Genomic DNA, 6,000 nt, shown 5'->3' with positions numbered 1-6,000 from the left:
CATATGCGATAACATACCACTGCAAACACAGTAATTAGACGTATTTTCCTTTATTTCTTCTCCTTCATTTTGTACAGTAAGTTCAACAGCAACTTAACAGATAAATAAGACATAAAAAACTGTATGGAAGCGGCTTGACTTCAGTGTTTTACAAAAAACACTACATAAAACATCCATGAAATAAGAATAAACATGGCAGGTAAAAAAGAAAGTATTTGGCTCTGAATATCTCAGCATCTGATATACCAATACATTATTTTAGCCTAGTAACTTTCTTCAAAATGTTGTTTTACAGGTTTTATATGTATATATATATTCTGAAAGAAGGCATGTTCAGCTGTCAGAAAAACATATCTGTCCAGTAATTCATTATTACCTAATAAGTAAGCCTATGACCAAATTCTCCAGATATTTTAATTTATTCACCACGAAAAGTGTTGGATTCGAGGTTAGTGACTAATAAATCATGGTTCCCCAGACAGAGGCAAGGATGGCTGCACTAAGAGCAGCAGTGATGGACAGCTTGGTCGTGGGAGCTCCGCTGATGATTGTGTTGCATTTATCGGTGGAGCAACAGGTGACTGAGGTCTGGTAGGTGACTCCAAGCAGGGTGGAGTCGGTAGTGGTATTGCATGCGATGGCCGTCGTGCAGCCCAGGGTTCTGATACCAGCGAAGCTGCTGTTGAGACTGGGGAATGCTGGACACAAGAAACGCAGAGAGATATGAGTCAATGTGAATGTCAAACATGAACTCATGTGCTGTGTGTGCGACTGTGCGTGCATTACATCAGCAGGATTTTACTGTGCGTGTGAATGTGAGAAGAAGTGATGGTATTGGTACAGTAGTTCAAAGTGACTAGGCTATCTCTCAGGCATGAATGCCTATGAATGATGTTGGATCAGAGCATTGATGAGGATGGGAGGAGGACTTACTTGCTAAAGTAGTAAAACATTCCGTGCTATTCTGTGGACAGGTGGCGTCTGAAGGATTGATGCATGTGCCCAGAACATGCAAACTGCAACTGTTGCAGGTCAGACTGTCCGCTAAAATATGGAAATTTGGATGGAGTTAGTTTCACAACAGAATATCATGGACACATTGAATAGACCATGTCGGCTCTGCCATCATATATTCATATACACATTTTATGAAAAGCATTATTATCAGTTATCACTTGAAGTGGTATTTATTTAATTATTTCAAAAAAGAAAAAAATGAAAAATGAAATTCAACAGAATATAAACAGAATCCAAAAATGTCAAGTAACTACAAAGAAAAAGAGGCATTTCATTATTATCATTTAGTTTTTACTTTCAACATGGCACAAATGTTATGAAGGTCTTCAACCTATAGTAAGGGCATTTTATCCGGTATTTGACCAATCTGGGAACTAAATCGTTACCAAGAAATTTCTTCACCAATGTGTTTCTAAAGGTGTCTAATAACATATACTAAAAGTTTGAAATTCAACTCCCGTGGGAAATTGAGTTATTAGCATAATATGTGATATATACCCATAACATCCTATATAAGGCAAAAAAGTCCAAATTTCATCATTCTTTAAGTAGCATGTAACATATGAAACTAGGGGGTTTTCATGATTCTGAATCTGACAGGTAGTTCACTTCAGCTGGTGTCTCGGAGAATCAGGTTTCACGTTCTCTACTCTTTCATTACAAAAGTCAAGTCAAGGACACAGAGCTATCAAGATATGATGCCACTCACCAGAGTGACAACTGTCATCAGCTTTCCCTGATAAACACCTACAATAAGAACTACTACTTGTTAAACCGGTGTTAGACCACCGCTTATCGACCAGAAGAAAAAGTCCTTTTCATTCAATAAGGAGATTGTAAATAGGCCTACAGATTATTAGCATGGATCACTGATGACTGATGAGGCTTACCCAACATAAAGGATGCGACCACTGCAATGATTCCATATAAGATCCTGGCCATCTTGGTGTATGTTCTTGAAGATCCACACAGCTGAATGTTCTCAAGGGAATCGATCCGTCAGGGGTAATAATGCTGAGGACAACTGCACAAGCTTTATGTGTTATATACAACCTGTGGGGAGGGTTTTGGTGAAGGGGGAACACAGGAAGGGGTTATACAGGTTTTTTATTGAATGGGGCTACAAAGCCCCATTCGATTGGAACAACCTCCCTCTATCTCTTAGATCCATATCATTTAGTAGCTTCAGGACCTCCTTACATTCACATCTAGACCCAACTTGTCTAACCTGACTGTAACCAATTATGACACTGAAATATTTGCACTGCGACCAATTATCTCCATTGTGTATTATGTGGTGGTTGGTGGTGTAGGTGGAAGAGGGTGAGCAAGCTATTTGTGTATATGTATTTGTATATCTGTTTGTATCTGTGTACTGCATGTTTTGTGTATTTGTGTACAGTATGCTTTTCTGTATTTTGTTTGTTTATGGGTCCCTCCTGAAAATGAGATGCTGCATCTCAGGGGGCTGTCCCTTCAATACAAATCTGAAATCTAAAAATCTGAATTCCTTCTGTGAGGTGAAATACTGACCTCATAGAATGGGGCATGGGGAGAGAGTATGTTTTGCACTCCGTCCGCGTGTCCGTGTGTGTGTTACCAGCTAATCTCCGGCACCGTTAACCCGGCCGATGCCAAACTTTGCACACACACTCCCTAGATGCCAACAATGAACCTCTGCCCCAAATTTCCCAGAACGGCCTGTTATTGCGCCACCAGGAGGTCAACTTTTGTAAAACACATTTTTTGTTATTACTCCTCCATATTTTGTCCAAAAATCCCGCAAATCTATACACCGTATCTCTATAGTCATGTGCTCAAGACGGATCAGTCCGATATTTCATATTCCATCCTGATTGGCTAACATTGGCTTTCAAAATTCGCAGGATTGGCCCGTTTTGAACAAAAACCCTCAAATCATGAACGCAGCGTGCAATTTACGTGAAATCTTTCACAGACATTCCAACTTCCTACTAGGCTGAGGAATATATCCCACCCTTTTCACATTGGCCTGTTATAGCGCCACCAACAGGTGGATTTTTGCAAAACACATTTTTGGAACAAAATGCCTCAAATCATCCAATTGCCATCCAAGGCGTAAGAAGAAATGGCACCCTTTTCTTTTTACGTGTCTTCAATAACTAAGAAAGTCACACATGAGGATGACAATCATGGATAAATATGAGAGCTGTAAGTGAAGATGAGAGCTTGCGTGCTGGTTGAGCATGTTATGTATACGTCTGCAATGCAGACTTTGAATACGATCCATTTTTTTCATGTACATTTTCTAAACTTCCTTCCTTCATTCCTGCTTCTCTATATACACCCATTACACCATTATCTGTATATGTACAGTACTGGAATGTATAGGGGGAAACTGAAGACATGAACCCATACTTACAGGGGATTGCCGTCTCTCTTCTAAAGCCTCAGACTGAATCTTACACTGCAAAAGGCTATTAAAATAAAAGATCTGAACAGTGATATGAAGGACAGTAAATAAATGACACTTTACAATTCTTGAAATGTACTTTGGACAATTTATTAAGTGCATACAATTCTAATGATAACCAAATTAAAGCCATTGAACCATCACACAGTGCCTACACCTAAAGTATGTGTTCCCTTGTACCAAACTGGTCATGCAACTTCTGATCAAAGTCTATTTCAATCTGGCACAGGGGACTTCCTTGACAAACAAGATTATTTTGGCAAATGTCAGATACAGCAGATATACGAACACAATAAACACATATTGAATCACCCAATTTCTACATTTACATTCTAATAGCATGATAAATACAAACATTATCCCATAGCTTTTAATTAATGCACAGTGGATTTTTGTCTTGTTAAAAGAAGTAAGACAAAGTTGATGATATAATGTATAGATATTTTTGCTAGACATTGTGTTTTAAATGAAGCTGTAAGCATTACATTTAAAGGATAAGACAGTGCACTTAACTGTTAAGTGTAGACATTGACCCTCAACAGCAGTAGGGCTATGGCATATATGTAGATAATGGCCAACATGCGAATCATTTAAGCTGGCACCAACTCACCACTATAAATATGACTTACTTATTTATTATTTATCGTCTGAAAAATATCACCTACTGGCACCCAAAGGGTTGGACATGAATGAACAATTTGTTGCTTAGGGGAAGTGTGTGTGTGTGTGTGTGTGTGGGTGTGTGTGTGTGTGTGTGTGTGTGTGTGTGTGTGTGTGTGTGTGTGTGTGTGTGTGTGTGTGTGTGTGTGTGTGTGTGTGTGTGTGTGTGTGTGTGTGTGTGTGTGTGCGTGCGTGCGTGCAACTTACAACTTACTTTACGTTCCAGAACAAATTTTAAGGGTATTTTCAAGGGCCGTCCACACCAAGCACTATACCATAACTATAACTATATTGCACGCACGCACGCACGCACGCACACACGCACGTGCGTGCAATATAGTTATAGTTATGGTATAGTGCTTGGTGTGGACGGCCCTTGAAAATACCCTTAAAATGTGTTCTGGAACGTAAAGTAAGTTGTGCATCATGTTCCTGAACATTGAGACTGGTCATACAACCTTGCTAAGCACCATTACAGACGAGTCAAAAAGTTCATTTAGAGGGCAATATTAAGCTTAAGACCAGGACATTTTAATGACTCATATAATAATTCTTCATGGAAAAAAAGGAACCTGTGACTTGAGTTGACAATACATGACTGTGCTTGAATGATGTAATGTACATACAGTATACAATGAGGACAGCTGTGAAGTACATCTATCTATTTGTTTTCGTGTGAGTTCAAATATGTTTCCTCACACAAGGATCTTGGCCATGACTTAAAGCTGTCAATAGCAAATACTTGCTATTATTATAGTGGTTGAAAGGTATTAATTGATTGCCTGAGTCCCATGGAAAATTTGCCAAAAATCATAACACTTTAATCAACCACAAATTTGAACCACAAATTGTGGAGCATCTAAACCAGTGGTTTAGGGGCCAGGTATTCAAATGAAGATCAAATATGGTAGTGGTCTTGCCGGTCAAATTCGGGTGTGGATTGTCCATGTAAGTGAATCCATTGATTGACAGGGCCGGTTCTAGCTTGACCCACCTAGGATGGGCAGGACTAATATATGGGGTGGGACTAATATATTAGTCCTGTCCGCGTCCTGTCCCTGCACGCAGGAGTCAAAACCCCCGAAATGCATAGAAAAGTATGCTATCATCATATCAGTTTAGAATGATCCATCTATCTATCTTCTCCTCCTTTGACCAACATCAGCACCATCAGCATCAGTCGGTTTAGGTGGGTCTAGATTTCTCTAAAAGATTCTGCCCACCCAATCAGAAATGATAAATGGTGCAGATATTTTGTGGTATTTGATTGGGTGGGCAGGACGCACGTTTGGCCACCCCTGCAGTTATAGTTATAAACACTCACTGAGTCATTACGAGACATTAGAAAAATACATATGTAATCCACAGAAGACCTGGAAGCAGCAAACACAACCTCGAACCTCATTGTATGTGCAGTAAATAAAGTCACTGTTCTATGTCAGTTCATTTGAATAGAATAAATAGAAATGATTGACATTCCATCATATGCGATAACATACCACTGCAAACACAGTAATTAGACGTATTTTCCTTTATTTCTTCTCCTTCATTTTGTACAGTAAGTTCAACAGCAACTTAACAGATAAATAAGACATAAAAAATTGTATGGAAGCGGCTTGACTTCACTGTTTTACAAAAAACACTACATAAAACATCCATGAAATAAGAATAAACATGGCAGGTAAAAAAGAAAGTATTTGGCTCTGAATATCTCAGCATCTGATATACCAATACATTATTTTAGCCTAGTAACTTTCTTCAAAATGTTGTTTTACAGGTTTTATATGTATATATATATTCTGAAAGAAGGCATGTTCAGCTGTCAGAAAAACATATCTGTCCAGTAATTCATTATTACCTAATAAGTAAGC

Source organism: Electrona antarctica (genome assembly GCF_951216825.1).
Source record: "Electrona antarctica genome assembly, chromosome: 15".
Lineage (NCBI taxonomy): Eukaryota > Metazoa > Chordata > Actinopteri > Myctophiformes > Myctophidae > Electrona > Electrona antarctica.
Note: the sequence above shows the minus strand (reverse complement) of the source record.